The sequence below is a fragment of the Geotrypetes seraphini genome, chromosome 6 (assembly GCF_902459505.1).
Source record: "Geotrypetes seraphini chromosome 6, aGeoSer1.1, whole genome shotgun sequence".
Taxonomy (NCBI): domain Eukaryota; kingdom Metazoa; phylum Chordata; class Amphibia; order Gymnophiona; family Dermophiidae; genus Geotrypetes; species Geotrypetes seraphini.
The window spans coordinates 32,035,075-32,052,640 of NC_047089.1; the positions used below are offsets into that span (position 1 = coordinate 32,035,075).

The 17,566-nt window shown below is 45.3% G+C and overlaps 1 protein-coding gene across 1 annotated transcript in view; it reads left to right on the forward strand.

The window, feature by feature from the left end:
* CNTN5 (contactin 5) overlaps window positions 1-17,566 on the forward strand; it is a 1,460,727-nt gene that overhangs the window by 1,329,173 nt on the left and 113,988 nt on the right.

The window sequence follows — 17,566 nt, forward strand, 5'->3', positions numbered from 1 at the left end:
ATTTATCGAACAAACTCAGCAGATCACCTTTCTATACCACCTTCACCAGTATTTGCTAAAGCTTGTTAGTTGTTTAATGCAGGAATTATCATATCCTAAAGGTTAGCACAAGTGCACACTAATAGGTAATACATATGTTAATTCCAGCATTCTAGCATCAACATGGGCTACCATTAAGACATGTTATTGCATTGTAAATCCCTATTATTAGTAAGGTCTCATTGCATAAAATAGATTTATGCTAAAATCACATAGATTAGTGGTATAATATCGCATCTTGATGGTAGCCCCCAAACATCTAGTACTGAATTTTATTACCAGTGCCAACTAAGGAAGGAATGGTGCAGTAGTTAGAGCAACCTGAGGCTGTGGGTTCAAATCTCACGCTTCTCTTTGTGACCCTGGGCAAGTCTCTCAATCCTCCATTGCCCCAGGTACGTTAGATAGATTGTGAGCCCACTGGACTAGATAGGGAAATGCTTGAGTACCTGATTGTAAACTGCTTAGATAACTTTGATAAATACATAAAATAAATAAAATACACTAAGCATTATTCTACGAATGGCACTCTGACTTAGGTGCCATTTATAGAGTAACACTTGGCACTGGGAACCATGCCTAACGTTAGGTGCGACTATTTACACTTGGGGTGTCCAACCTCGGCCCCCCACCAGGTCAGGTTTTCAGGATTTCCCAAATGAATATGCACGCAATCTATTTGCATACAATGGAAGCAGTACACGCAAATAGATCTCAGGCAAATTCATTGGGGAAATCCTGAAAACCCAACTGGATTGTGGCCCTTGAGGACAAACTTTGCACAAACCTGATTTAGAAACATAAAAACATAGAAACATGATGGCAGATAAAGGCCAAATGGCCCATCTAGTCTGCCCATCCGCAGCAACCATCATCTCTTTGTCTCTCCGAGAGATCCCGCATGCCTACTCAGGCCCTTTTGAATTCAGACACAGCCTGTCTCCACCACCTCTTCTGGGAGACTATTCCATGCATCTACCACCCTTTCTGTAAAAACGTATTTCCTCAGATTACTCCAGAACCTATCACCTCTTAACTTCATCCTATGCTCTCTCATTGCAGAGTTTCATTTCAAATGAAAGAGACTCGACTCATACACATTTACATTACGTAGGTATTTAAATGGCGTCAGGTCAGAAGCGCGGCGGGACAAAGGCGCGCCCAGACAATTGAGTGCAGCGTGGAGGCGCGCACCACTCATAATTACTGTTTTTAGGGCTCCGACGGAGGGGCGTGGGGGGGAACCCCCCCACTTTACTTAATAGACATCGCGCCGCATTGTGGGGGCGTTGTGGGGGGTGTGGGGGGTTCTAACCCCCCACATTTTACTGAAAACTTAACTTTTTCCCTGTTTTTAGGGAAAAAGTTAAGTTTACAGTAAAATATGGAGGGTTACAACCCCACAAACCCCCCATAACGCCGGCGCGATGTCTATTAAGTAAAGTGTGGGGGGGTTCCCCAACAAAACCCCCCGTCGGAGCCCTAAAAACAGTCATTTTAAGCGGCGCACGCTTCCGCACTGTGCTCAATTGTCTGGGCGCACCTTTGTCTTTCGTGCCGTTGTCTATGAACCATTTAAATGATTCTATCATATCTCCCCTCTCCCGCCTTTCCTCCAAAGTATATAGATTGAGATCTTTAAGTCTGTCCCCATACGCCTTATGACGAAGACCACACACCATTTTAGTAGCCTTCTTCTGGACCGAACCCATCCTTTTGATATCTTTTTGAAGGTGCGGCCTCCAGAATTGTATACAATATTCTAAATGAGGTTTCACCGGAGTCTTATACAGAGGCATCAATACCTCCTTTTTCCTAAACCTGGTGTAAATCCTGGCACCTAAATTAGATGCTACTTTCTCCTATTCTTTAACAGCATAAAAAAATTACAAGAATGTTAACGATCTGCCCATGATCCTCCCATGTCCACACCCTCTTTTTGAAGCTACATGTAAATGTAACTTTTAATTGATTCCAATTAGCACCAGTAATTGATAGAACCCAATTATTGGCGCTAGTTGACTCATTATTCAGTTAAGTTGTGCATGCAAATTGGGAGCATGCCCAAATTTGTGTGTGCAATTTTTAGCACAGTTTATAGAATTCAGGAGCTAATGTCATTTTCTGGTTAACTATAAGACTGATACTTACATGGTCCATCTTGATCATGTAGAGCCAACTGAATAGGAGCATCAACGCCTCCTTTCTTCTGCTGGTTATGCTTCTCTCTATACGGCCCAACATCCTTCTGGCTACAGCCACTGCCTTATTGCAATATTTTTTCACCTTCAGATCCTCAGACACCATCATGTCAAGGTCCCTCTTCCCGTATGTGCATGTCAGCCTCTTACCTCCTAGTACATACTGCTGCCTCGGATTTCTATGTTTATGCACCTCTGGCATACCAAACTGATGCCTTGGGGAAAATGTACACCATATTTTCTTGGTATTTATCATTATAACTCTTTTCTATATTTTACTTTTACCATTATAACTGTTTTCTGTACTTTCTGTAGCTCTGCTGCTCACTAATTCCTTAGACCCTACTGCTTTCTACAACTTTGTGTCCCTATATTGAGCTTTTGCTGGACAGATTACCCGTACCTGTGCATGTTCTTTTCCTTTATTATCCTCTCCTCCCCCCACCCCCCTTTGATTTTTGATTACGAGATGTGATATCCCTATTCTCATCTGAGGATCTGAATTTTCATATTAATAATTCCCTCTTGACCCCAGGACAAAAGATTCCTTTCTGTTATTTCCAACTTGGCACTTATACAAAATGTGCTGGTTCCTACTCATATTGTTGACTACTCTCAAGATTTAGGTCTGTCCTTTTCTGCTTGCCCCATGAATCTTTTGGGTTTTTTAAAAAAAATATCATTTTTATTAGAGTCAACCAGAGAAACAAACGGGACACAATAAAGATATATGCAAACAGAAGCATCAGTTGAAAGTACAATACAATCAGCAACAGCATATACTGTACCAGTAATACAGAAACTAAAGAACAAAAGAGAGGGGAGGAGGAGAAACCCAACACTCCCCACCAATTAGATACCATGAAGAAAACATGTGCAGAAACAAAAGAGCATGGGCAACGGAGCAGAACTAGCTGGCTTCTCTACTCTAGCTTTGCCCTGGACTGATCATTTTCTTGTTACTTTTCATCTTTACCTTCCAAAGTCATTGCCTAAAGCCCCTTGCCCTTGGCTACCTGTGCGCCTAACTTTGAAATTTAAAAAAATTAAGGGCTCCTTTTACAAAGCAACGCTAGCAGTTTTTCGCACTTAATAGCATGCACTAAACTGCCGGCTGCGCTAACCCCTACCACCTCCTCTTGAGCAGGCAGTAGTTTTTTGGCCAGCACGGAGGTTAGCGTGTGATTAAAAGTCACACGCGCTAAAGCCGCTAATGCGGCTTCGTAAAAGGAGCCCTAAGAGTTGATTTCCTAAATTTATACAGAAAATTTCACTAAACTCCTAAATTTAGGATAATAATATAGAGTGATAATTGGGACAGATTTAAGGAAGGGAAAATGTTATTAGCTTAGTACTGATTTTAAGAACTAGTTTCATAAATCTAGTCAAATGAATGGCAGGCCTAAATTTTTAAAACTCCTAAATTAAGATGAGTTTTCAGCCGAAAAGCTCCTAAGTTTGGCTATAAATAAGGCATATATTTAGCAGCCTAACTTAAGAGCTCAGTGATTTGTATCTAAGGGGGGGAGGTCAAGTATCGAACCCTAAGTATTCTTCTTTATTAAGGTAGCCAAGCAGGTTGAAAATGTGACGGTGAAACCTAGAAGGATGCTAGGGTGCGTAGAGAGAGGTATGGCCAGTAGGAAAAAGGAGTTATTGATGCCCCTGTATAAGACTCTGGTGAGACCTCATTTAGAATATTGTGTACAATTCTGGAGGCTGCACCTTCAAAAAGATATAAAAAGGATGGAGTCAGTCCAGAAGAAGACTACTAAAATTGTGTGGTCTTCGTCTTAAGGCGTATGGGGACAGACTTAAAGATATCAATCTGCATGCTATGGAGGAAATGCGGGAGAGGGGAGATATGATAGAGACGTTTAAATGCCTACGTGTAGTAATGTGCATGAGTTGAGTCTCTTTCATTTGAAAGGAGGCTCTGGAATAAGTGGGCATAGGATCAAGTTAAGAGTTGATAGCCTCGGAGTAATCTAAGGAAATATTTTTTTTACAGAAAAGGAAGTAGATGCATGGAACAGTCTCCCGGTAGAGATGGTGGAGACAGACTGTGTCTGATTTTAAGAAAGCTTGGGATAGTCACGTGGGATCTCTTAGAGAGAGGAAGAGATAATAGTTACTGAGGATGGGCAGACTGGATGAGCCATTTGGCCTTTATCTGCCATCATGTTTCTATATTTCTAATATGCACAGGATTTTCCAAAATGCTATGTGCAGAAAGCAGTTATGTGCAATGAGTTTCTCAAAGGTCATTCAGATAAATACCTATCCTAATTAATAGTTGATCATTGGGGTAACCTCTAGGAGTCAGACGTCATAATGCAGTTAGATAATTATATCTGGAAGTATCATCTGTGCAACATTTGAATTTAGGTTCATCGAGTAGACTAAAAATCTTCAAGAATGTGATGGCATTGTTAACAACCAGATGGTTGATAATTTGAACCCTGCTTGAACATATTAAGGATGATGGATGAGTCATTACTCCATTTTACTGAAAGGTCATGACCTACTGTCTTAGAACTGCATCTTGAGCATTAAATGTGACTAGAAGTTCAACTTTTCCTTCTTTTTGGTTGCTGTCAGTTAGCGGTGATGTGCTTGCTTGGCTTCAGTCCTTCAACATCTTTTTGACCATTTTAATGCAATGACTAAATGTCACCTTTGCGTACATTTCCATCCATCTCTTGTTTGTTTTAAATGACTGGGCTGTAGAAGCAGAAAGTGATGGGGCTTTCTTCTCCTGGCTGGCTTGTTAAATATGTTTGGCACCCTCTGTTTGTCTCATTTTTTTGTTTCCCTTATATTCCACATAGAGGAGAGTACCAAAACAGAAGGCATTTTGTGTGGCATAAATATTCATGTCATGCGTAATGCTTAACAATGCGATCACATATGCAGTTCCCAAATGGTTACATTCTAGATTGAAAGCTAGTATCGTACAGATGTCTTAGTTGAGGTTAGCCAGTGATTTGTCTTCATCTCTTGAGACTCAAGCTTATTGATTGGTAAGTATTTTTTTTAAACATGGTCTCACACAAAGGTAAATTTTCCCAAGATTCCGCATGTACGATTGAATTTTAAAAATAGCATTTGGATTTGTGCTTTCTGAGATCTATTTATGTAAGTCTGTATTTTTGGTTCCTCGTTAGTACTTATTTGTACACCACTTAGAAGTTTCATTGAGCGGTATAAATTTTTTTTAATAAACTTGAAACTTGATGAAAATAAGTACTGAATACCGGATGTTTTCGGTCATATAACATTATGCTACTCCCTGAGTTCACAGCATCATTGAATAAGTATTATAATTTGTAGATGGATAAACTAAGGGCTCCTTTTACAAAGGTGCGCTAGCGTTTGGATTAGCGCGCGCGCTAGCCAAAAATCTACCGCCTGCTCAAAAGGAGGCGGTAGCGGCTAGCGCGCAGGGCAATTTAGCGTGGCTTTGTAAAAGGAGCGCTAAATTGCATACATTCATTTCGTTTGGATACCTAAAAGTATCTATCATAATAAAATGCTAGCCGTGCATGCGCACTCTCGCCGCGTGTTCCCTGAGATCTGATCTGTCAGGATGTGCCGGCGAGAGTGCGCATGCGCGCTTAATACGTCACCAGGATGGACTCCACAAGCCAGGACCGCAGACAGCCGCCGATCGCCTCCACAAGCCCGCTCCGCTCCTCCGGTCTCCCCATTTTGGATCATCAGCTCGTTTTGCTCCTCCAGCGGAGGGAGGGGGGTCTCAGAGGAGAGGGATCGCGGGTGGTCAGTGCCCCCACCAAGGAGCCCAGCAACTTTCCGCCCCGGCTCTTGCGCTGACCCCACCGCCCGGGACATGAGTCCTTTGCCGCTGCCCCCTTCCCTTCCCGCGGGCCCGACTACGAACCTGGTGATTCCAGCAGAGTGTGCAGCAGTCTTCACACGCTGCTTCGGGCCCTTCTACTGCCCTGATTTGCTCTGCCGCGTCTATGATGATGTCATCAGGGACGTGCCAGAGTAAATCAGGGCAGTAGAAGGACCCGAAGCAGCGTGTGAAGACTGCTGCACATGCTGCTGGAATCACCAGGTTCGTAGTTGGGACCGCGGAAAAGGGGGGTGGCAGTGGCAGTCTTGAAACTGTACAAAGGCCAAAAGCATAGCTTGGATGAAAAGTAAGCTTCTGGTTATCAGGGCTACAGAAAGTTTGATAAGAAACTATCTTAGAATTTATTACCAAAATCAGTTACTATTGAACACTTTTTCCACCATTGTCTTTTGGAATTTATTTTTGTTGTTGTGCAAAGATCTGCAGTGAATTTTGCCATTAATAGTGAATAACTCACTCAGCAAAAACATATTTTGCTGCTCATGTCACATTGCCTGATTCATTAATTTTTTTTTTTTTTTTTGCTCACAGTTCAGTGCAGGCAGCATTCTAATTTTGAAACTGACTCAAGATGAATGGATTGTGGTCCCATTTTGTTTTAGTAGATGGAGGAGTGTGCAGAAATTTAGGTGGATATCTTTTGGTGACTTTTTGGGAATTAAATCACTGTTTCCCTATGGCTGCGTGGGGAGCAGGCAAGGGATGGTGGTGGACAGCCGAGGAAAAAGAAAGAAAGAAAGACAGAAATACAGAAACAGGCTAAGGAGAGAGAGAGAGAGAGAAATAAAGACAGACACACACACACATATATTCTAGCACCCGTTAATGTAACTGGCTACAAGACTAGTAAAATAAAAACAATGATTGTACCTGTATATTAATTTGGGTACAGTTGGTTTGGGAGATTTAAAAAAGTGCTACCGTGCATAAAATTTGAGTACACTAAAAATTGCCCAAACAATCTAAAATATTTGTTTGGAAATGAGCATGCACATCCTACAAGTAAACCGCGTTAAATCCATTTTTACTTTATATTGCATCATCAAAAAAAAATGTTCTTGTAAGCATTTTTTTAAATTGCTGAGTAAGTAATAATGAGATATTAAAAGCACTGAAGGTTATAGCTGTCAGATGTTATCACAAAGGATGATTCAGCTCAAAATCAGGACCCTATTTACTAAGGGGTCCTTTTACTAAGGTGTGCGTGCTAAACGCTACTGCGTCCATTATATGCTATGGACGTGTTAGCGCGCGCTAAAACGGCTACCGCACCTTGGTAAAGGGACTACTAAGCATTTTTAATAGAGACGCAAACTTCCAAATTCTATAAAAGCCTGAACAGTTTTGTGCGTGGCGCGCAAAGTTGCACTCGCAAGTTAAACAATAGGGCCAGTTATTTGCATGTCATTCACTCCAGCAATCAAAAAAAAGAGAGAGAATCCGGTTAGTGTTTTATCACTTCACTTCTTCAAAATGAGTAAAATCAATTATCAGGCAAAAAACCTCTTTGTCTTCTATCTTCTACCCCAGGATGGTTTCAAAATTCAGTGATCAAAAAGCATCTTCTTAACATCCCAAGCACCAGGTGGGTCTTTCACATGTACTCACTAAAACTTCTTTCAAAACTGAGGGCTCCTTTTACTAAGCTGCGATAACGTTTTTAGCGCACGCGGCATTTTAGCGCACGCTAAACCCACGCTACAAGGCTAGAATTAACGCCAGCTCGATGCTGGCGTTAGCGTCCAGCGCGCGGGGCATTTTAGCGCCCGCTATTCCGCGCGTTAATGCCCTAACGCAGCTTAGTAAAAGGAGCCCTAAAACTAACCAGGAGGGGAACATCAGAAATTCAACTTGGGAAGGGGATCATGGGGCCTCTTATAGCACACAGCTCTTTCAGAACCCACTTCACCAATCTGAATCCTTTAATCGTTTGTTCCTCCTCCCCGACCTTCTTATTTCTAAATTTTATTTACAAACCATTTCTTTTAAATTAATTAAATATGAAATATTCCATAGAACAATCACAACAAAGTGCATTTGCAACTGTTATAGAATAGAGAATGACACGGTGACAAAATTCATCACCGTTCCCGTCCCTGCGGATAACCGCGGGAAATAAACCCATATCATTTTCTAGTGTCTATTTCATCCTCTGTCCTTCTACACCAGCATTATTCAAAGCAAAGCTTGCGGCTCAGTGGTTGTGGCCATTCATACTCTGATTCTTCCCTCTTTCCTTAAAAAATGACATGAAGATGGTTTCCCGCAGTTATCCGCGGGGACGGGAATGGTGATGAATTTTGTCACCGTGTCATTCTGTATTATAGATCACAATGTGCAAAATTGCACATATCTAACCCTTAGAACTCCAGCGCTGTCTGACTTTCACTCCCGACGCCAGGATACAGCTAACATACTGTCCTCTTTGACGTTCTAGTTCTTAAACCTTCATCAGGGGATTCCTCGGCATACACGTTTGTCGACGCCATGCTCAGGGTAACTATAGTCTTCTTGCTTACTGCCGCTGGCCTGACAGAGGATCTCTGGTGTGCCTCAGGGATCAGCCCTTTTGCCAGTACTGTGTAACAAATCGTGCACTCAGCACTGTTGCTCATACCCTTCATGGTCTAGCGTTGCACAATGATGACACTCAGGCGCTTGTCAACTCAAGTGGAATTTATTTGGCCGCAGCCATAACAGCACAATTACATCAAACTTATCAACTGAACATCATAATCAAGCATGAACGGTGATGAACTGTACACTGTAACCGCACTTCAGAAAATGGCATAACACACGATGTACATCACCGGGCAACATATAAGGAACTGATGGTCAGGCGCACAGCATCTGGCTCTCTATCCCGCACAATGTGGGGCGCCGTACAAGCTTCCCCATCTCACCGGACCCTTCCCGTTCAAGGAGGTGTCCCCTCATCAGCTGTACGTTGTTGTGAAGATCATGGCCTGGCCCCCTGCCGTCCAAGCAAGGCGACGTGCCCCATGTCTTAACCACTGTAAAGATGTCAGCCTTCTACCCATATGCTGTGCTTACCTGCCAGACTGGCTGCGACAGTAGTGAAGGGTGGGCGGGAGGGAAGTCACGTCGATCTCCCTGGACCGCCGTCGGGAAAAGGGGCGACCTCCCTTCCGCTTCCCCTTCTTCTCCTAACCCTCCCCCCTCCCATCCCTCGCTGATTGGCGCTTTCCTATCCTCCTCCCTTCCCCCCCCCACCTATCTATTCGCTCCGGCTTCGGCCGATTTGGCCTCGCTCCTCCCTATATGGGATCGGAGCTTGTTCTCAAATTGTGCACTCAGCACTGTTGCTCATACCCTTCATGGTCTAGCGTTGCACAATGATGACACTCAGGCGCTTGTCAACTCAAGTGGAATTTATTTGGCCGCAGCCATAACAGCACAATTACATCAAACTTATCAACTGAACATCATAATCAAGCATGAACGGTGATGAACTGTACACTGTAACCGCACTTCAGAAAATGGCATAACACACGATGTACATCACCGGGCAACATATAAGGAACTGATGGTCAGGCGCACAGCATCTGGCTCTCTATCCCGCACAATGTGGGGCGCCGTACAAGCTTCCCCATCTCACCGGACCCTTCCCGTTCAAGGAGGTGTCCCCTCATCAGCTGTACGTTGTTGTGAAGATCATGGCCTGGCCCCCTGCCGTCCAAGCAAGGCGACGTGCCCCATGTCTTAACCACTGTAAAGATGTCAGCCTTCTACCCATATGCTGTGCTTACCTGCCACTACCCGTGATAGCGAAACCTCGCTTATCGCGGGTTCCCCCCAAGTGTCATGGCTGCGGCCCCGCACGGTAACCTATGCCAATATGGATAGAACTGGTTAATATATCCAAACCGAGCAGTGTATCTAGCGAGTTCTCTCCACGGCTGTGTAAGAACTCGCACCTTTTCATACTCACAGGGGTATAATATGAGACAGTTATCTATTCCACGGCTGTGAAAGAACTCGCACCTTTTCATACTCACCGGGGTATAATATGAGACAGTTATCTATTCCACGGCTGTGTAAGAACTCGCACCTTTTCATACTCACCGGGGTATGAGACAGTTATCTATTCCACGGCTGTGTAAGAACTCGCACCTTTTCATACTCACCGGGGTAGAATATGAGACCACCATAAGGTAGTGTGGGGAAGCCTGCTGAAGCCTGCTGGCTGGCTGAGGATAATGATTTGTCTACATTTAACTTGTTGATTTAATGCGAGTTATCTATTCCACGGCTGTGTAAGAACTCGAACCTTTTCATACTCCATAATGTGTCTACATTTAACTTGTTGATTTAATGTGAGTTATCTATTCCACGGCTGGGTAGGAACTCGCACCTTTTAACTTGTTGATTTAATGCGAGTTATCTCGCACCTTTCCTACTCACCGGGGTATAATGTGAGACCCCAATAAGTTAGTGTGGGGAAGCCTGCTGGCTGGCTGAGGATAATAATTTGTCTACATTTTATTTCTTGACAAAGTGTACCCGTTCGTGGTCTCTAGCGCCCACGGAACCAAAGTTAAACCCATACCCAGTAAATGTGACCCTAAGTATCCCGTCAACCCTCTGACCCTAAGTATACCGTCAACCCCCTAATCCCGGAATGTGAGACCAGTGAAGACATAATTTCGCAAACAATCAGGGAAGCCTTGGACCGCTCTTGAGGTAATGAATTATGAAGCTCATTCAGCCTCTCTTGAGGTGCTGTAAGTCAAAAGTGAAATCCAGTAATATAAAACATAAGTATGAAGGGCCTTGAATATCCATCCCGAACCCTGATAACAGCCTTAAACCGAATGTATATCCATGATTTTCTAATTGTAACTTTTGCTACCAAGCTAGGGTAAAACGCAGTTGAGGTAATGTCACTTAATTATGAAGGTCCTGCAGCTAAACTATAAAGTAAACGATGTAACAAATGTAAGGTAGTGCCACTCGTGATGTAACCTAATTATGAAGGTACTTCTAATTATGAAGGTAATTCAACCTCTAACCATTCATGATGTAAACCCTGCCTTGTAAAACCATTCATGATGTAAACCCTGCCTTGTAACATCCATAACCCAAAGGTTAAAGGCCAATTCTAGTCACCCTCCATCATCCATAACCCGAATGTAGACCCGGATTTACAAGATCAATAAAATCTGTGTAAGATCTTTGTGGCGCCCGATTCCAGTCGCCATTCATCCGCACCATAACACCTTTCATAACCTTAGTAAAATTGAGAGTTCCAGTCGCCATTCATCCGCACCATAACACCCTTCATAACCTTAGTAAAATTGAGAGTTCGTTCTTACCTCCCAGATGTTGATGGTCCTTGCAGAGTAGGGGACTCCTAACGTTCTTATGTTCCTGATGCCTGTGAATGCAAGTTGGTCCCAAGGGTAGCTGATGAAGAGAGTTGGGTAAGATGAAGAGCTGCTCCTGGCGGCCAACTCATGGGTGCTCTTACCCGGGAATGATCCAGAGAAGCGATCCGTTCCTAAGGCCACTTGTAGAGGATATAGTGATTATCCCATAACCTCTCATAGAAGAAGTTGGTGGCTAAGGAAAGGGGTCTTTCTTTACTCTTCAGCATGAGATGAATCTCTCGCTCACAAGCTGGGATATGAAAGCAGATATCTTTGTGTGTCTCCCATAACCTCTAGAATTGGTGGATAAGGAAAGGGGTCTTTCTTTGTAACTGGGACTCTCCTGCATGAGTTGAATCTCTCGGTCTCAGGATAAATAGATAATGGTTACAGCAGATGGGCAGCCTAGATGGTCATGATGGGTCTCCCTCGCCATCCGGTTATTGAAATACAGGGGACACATCATGGAGTGCCGTATATAATAGTTCCTATGTAACGAGGGGCAAACTAGGTGGACTTGATGAGGCTTCTCACAGAGGAGCAGACTGGGGCCGGAAGGCCGAAGGGTGTGAAATTCGTGGAACGGCCTCCCAGTGGAATTGGTAAAGATAACAACTGTATGAATTAAAGGAAGCGTGGTACAAGTACCTAGAGTTTTACAGGGAATAAAAGAAACTGTATGGCATGGATGGGCAGAATGGATAAGCCATCTGATCTTTTCCTGCTTATCACGTGCCAGTGTAAGGTAATGGATGTCAGTAAGCACAGGATGTTCGGGGCCGTACTTAGAGAGACCCTCCAGGAAAGAGACTTGGGCGTTCTGCATGATAGCGGCGACGAAAAAGGGGGGGGCAAACAGAATGCTAGATCTCAAAGGAATCAGTACTATAGGCATGGTGTGTCCAGCACTGGGCGCCATGCATGAAATGACACGGTACTACTCAAAAGGGGTCCAGAAATGCGACAAAGATGGTTAAGTGATAGGAGGAGGTGCCGTACTGTGAAAGACTACCGAAAATCGTCCTCTTCTTTCTCAAACAGAGGAGAGTGATAGGGGACATGATGGAAACATTCAAGGTACTGAAGGGAATAGACTTAGTAGATGAAGACAGGCTGTTCACCTTCTCCAACGTAGAGAGAACGAGAGGGCACTCTCCATCATCGAAAGGGGACAGGTTCCACACGAACGGTAGGAAGTTCCTCTTGACCCAGAGAGTGGGAGTAAAGTGGAATACCACTCCGGAGTCTGTCATAAGGGAAAAACACCCTCTATGCATTCAGGAGAAAGATAGACGAGTTCCACCGAACCAGTGCCTCCCTTATACTTCATGCTAGTGTAACATCATGGTGTGTCGGTGTTGGAGCAGCTTGTGGTGGCTCACATGGGACAAACGTCGAGTGCCCTTCTAGGAGTTGGTGCATTGTTTGAACCCCGTGTTGCTCTATCTGCCTCTGGAACGAAGCCATTAAGTCGGCCAGTTATTGTTGAGGCTGTGCGGCCGTAAACGCGCAGAAGCCGGTGCCGCTGTTGAGGCCGCAGAAGCCGCTGTTGAGGCCGCAGAAGCCGCCGTCGAAGCCAATGCTGTTGTTGTGATGCGTGTGGTCCTAGTCTTTCTTTTGACTCTTAGCTGTGGGCTTTTCTGCAGTGCTGGTTTTGATCGAGGCTTACGTTGAGCAGGCATGGCTATAATGAGTACTAAAGAATAAAGACAGTCAGTACAGGCATACATGGATTGGCACCCGAGACAGGCCCTAATATTAGTAAGCCCTCCTTCTGGGATCATGCTTAAATACAATATAGGACTCAAGCCATCAGAAACTCCAGTTGGAGAAAGAGCGCATTGCTGCTAAGTTGTAGGTATCGCATATGGTGGGATCTGAATAGCATATAGTGGCAGCTAATAGCAGATAAGAGCCTTTACCTAGCCTATAAGAGCCTTTAAATAGCATATAATAGCCTCATAGCATAGCAAATAATTGCCTCATAGCATAGCATCAAATAGCATTTTATATCAAATAGCCTTATATTAACTAGCTTATAATAGCCTAATAGCATAGCATTAAATAGCATTTTATTAACTAGCTTATAATAGCCTAATAGCATAGCAACTAATTGCCTAATCGCATAGCATCAAATCGCATTTTATTAACTAGCGTATAATATCCTAATAGCATATCATTAAATAGTATCTTATTAAATAGCATATAATTGCCTAATAGCATAGCATTTAATTAAATAGCATATAATAGCTGTAGATAGCGTATAATTGCCTAATAGCATAGCATTTAATGGTATTTTATTAAATAGCATATAGTAGCCTAATAGCGTAGCAAATAATTGCCTAATAGCATAGCATCAAATAGCATTTTATTAAATAGCATATAATAGCCTAATAGTATAGCAAATAATTGCCTAATAGCATAGCATCAAATAGCATTTTATTAACTAGCATATAATAGCCTACTAGCGTAGCATTAAATCGCATTTTTTTAAATAGCATATAATTGCCTATTAACATAGCATTTAATTAAATAGCATATGATTGCCTAATAGCATAGCATCAACTAGCATTTTATTAACTAGCATGTAATTAGCCTAATAGCATAGCATTAAATAGCATTTTATTAAATAGCCTCTAATTGCCTAATAGCATCGCCCGAGCATTCATACCCAACCCATCCGCATGGATAGCAGGAGCACTCCCTAGTCAGGTCCTAGCCGAGATGGGCCACGCGAGTGGCCTGCTCCATGCCGGATCTAAAGGGAGGACCAGGGCACCCATTCTACCGATGGAGCACTCCTGCAGAGAGGGGACACTTGGGTGGCCAGATCACAGCCCCCCAAGTCGCCACGGTCCCGCCTGGTCATGTGGGGGGAGGGGCGCCAAACTCTCCGAGCGAGCGAGCAGTGCCCCCCCCCCCCCAGCAGGATCGGCTCCCCTCCCAGGGGCAACGCCCAGCCGCCGGTGCCAAATCCTCCATTTTTTATTTTTTTTTGACTCATGTGGTTCCGCGGCCGGCTGCAGCATGGCTCCACAGCACGGAAATCGGGTGAGCCCGCGGCCCGCCGCAGCCGGCCGCCGACCGCGGCCCCCGGACCTGATCCTTCCCATCCACAGCTTCTCCTGTCTCTTGGCCTCGCGCCCAAAGCCCCTAGGGGACCGCCGTGTTACACGGAGGTCAGGGCATGGGAAGTAGTGTCCGGCGCCGGGCCACGTGGCGCCGCACTCGCTCCCAGCGTCCGCCCCCCCCCTCCCCTACCGGCGCAAGGGCAGAAATCACCGGCGGCGAACACAAGGGCCCCGCAGCAGCACACCCCGGCGGGATCCGGCAGGCTAAGCGGCCCTCCGCCCGATACTCCTCCCATTGACGGGAGCGACCGCCCCCCCCTTCCCCTCCCGGCGTGAGGGTAGAAATTACCGGCGGCGGAAACAAGGGTTTCTCCACCACCCTTTTCGCGACGCACAGCCACAGGCCGTCGGCGCAGACCGCCCCGTCCACGGAGAGTCCCGCTGGCCTATGGAGCAGCCCATGTGATACGCTCCTACCTCAGGGGGTGCGACGCGACTCACTCCGTGCGCGACTGCACGCTGGAGCAGAGTGAACCGCCTCGCTCTAGGGACTCCACTCGGCGATGCCCTGGGGGAGACAGGCTGTAAAGGTCTCCCGCTACCTCCCTTCCGCTGCTAATGGGTGGGGAAATGCTCCTGGCCGCGTGTGCAGCGGCCCAACGTCCCAGCCCTCACATGGCTCACGGATACTGGAGCCGGAGGCACCCTTATGATGCCCTGCCGACTTCTGGCTCCGCGGGAGCCCTCCAGCAGGTGAGAAAAAACCCCACATTTCTGTAGTGGGTGAGCGGGAGGGAAGTCACGTCGATCTCCCTGGACCGCCGTCGGGAAAAGGGGCGACCTCCCTTCCGCTTCCCCTTCTTCTCCTAACCCTCCCCCCTCCCATCCCTCGCTGATTGGCGCTTTCCTATCCTCCTCCCTTCCCCCCCCCCCCCACCTATCTATTCGCTCCGGCTTCGGCCGATTTGGCCTCGCTCCTCCCTATATGGGATCGGAGCTTGTTCTTACTGGTCACTTTATCTCAAAAGAGGTATAGCAGAACTAGAAAAGGTTCAAAGAAGAGCAAGGAAGATGAGAAAGGGGATGGAGGAAAGACTATAGAGGATAGAGTTTTTTTAAATATACTTATCTATAAATAGTTGGATGGCTACAAATAGGCTTAAGTTGAACATGTCAAAGATCCAGATTGTGATATTGTCAGGTTCAACTGAAAATGTGCATTCCATGGAATTTGTAATAGGAGAAATTAGAATATCAGGCAGTCCGGAACTTAAGCATTTGGAGGTTATAATAGACTCTCCCTAGTCTTTTAAGGCCCACGTAAAGACATTGATAAGAAAGATTTATAAAAATAAAAAAAAATTGAGGGTGTTAAGAAGGTTAAAGGGACTTCTTTCAAATAAATATTTTAGAAATTTTTGCATTCATTTCACCTTTTTTGGATTACTGTAACTCATTGTTGTTGGATTTACCAAATTATGTGTTACATTACAGAGAGCACAAAATACAATGGCTGGAGTGATTAATGCAACAAGGTTTGACTATATTACCCCAACCCTGATGAGGCTACACTGGTTCCCTGTCAAATGGAGGATCCATTTTAAGATTTTGAACCTTATTTATAAGACATTAAACCAGTGTCACGCAAACTTTCTCGAGCTGCAGCACACTCAAGGTAGTGGCTGCAGCTCAAGGCACATGGAAGTGCGCGGGCATTGCCGTGATGTCACACGCAGGCATGATGTCATCATGTCAACATCCACACGTGCGCAAAGTCCCTTCAGACAGGCCCTGAGACGCCAGTGGGAGGGGCCAGCGGGGAAGTTGGCCGGAATATTCCACTTGTACCCATTCTACTCCACTCAGAATTTTGTAGACTTCAGTCATATCTCCCCTCAGCCGTCTCTTTTCCAAGCTGAAGAACCCTAACTGTTTAAGCCTTTCCTCATACGAGAGGAAGCTTTTAAGGCAATATGGTCAATATGAACTTGAATGTATCCCTTGATTACATTGGTTAGCAATAAGGTAGATTTCAGTATGTTTACAGAAGCAAGGGGAATCGCAAAGCTTCAGCAAATAATCAAGATATTCTGTGCTAATTACCACAAAGCAGCTGTTCAGAAAATGCTCGGCCCATTGCTCAACTGGAGGAATCAGAAGGCTCGGCAAATGACCTCACTAAAATCTTCAATCTATAAATAGAAACTTCTACAACTAACCAAATTTAGAGCCATAAAATATTTTCATTTCTACATTTTTCTTTTTTTTTTAAATCCCTATTCTTTCCTTTGGGGAAAGCTGAGTTACCGTATTTTCACGCATATAACGCACGCGTTATACACAATTTTACAAACCGTGCATAACTGTGCGCGTTATACGTGTGAGTGCGTTTTACAACTTTTTTTTTCATTCCGATCCGGCATCCCCCCTGCGAACCGGCATCCTCCCCCCCCGCTCGCATCACCCCCCCTCCCCCGCGATCCTACATCCCCCCCAGCACCGCAAAACATCTCTTACCCGATTGGGCACCAGCACCAATGCACAGGACGTGCCAGTGCCAGTGCCCGAAGATCCTCCCTCGTTGGGCTGGGCTGTGCGGTGCGAGGGAGATCCTCCTTCTTCCTTGTGCCGGGCTGGACTGGGCTTTGAGCATTTGCGCATGCTCAAAGCCTTCTGGTCTCGCTCTCTCCGCGATTCTAATTTCGGAGAGAGTGAGACCAGAAGGCTTTGAGCATGCGCAAATGCTCAAAGCCCAGTTCAGCCCGGCACAGGGAAGAAGGAGGATCTCCCTCGCACCGCACAGCCCAGCCCAGCCCAGCCCAACGAGGGAGGATCTTCGGGCACTGGCACTGGCACGTCCTGTGCATTGGTGCTGGTGCCAGAGCCCAATCAGGTAAGAGATATTTTGCGGTGCTGGGGGGGTTGTAGGATTGCAGGGGAGGGGGGATGACGCGAGCGGGGGGGAGGATGCCGGTTCGCAGGCCA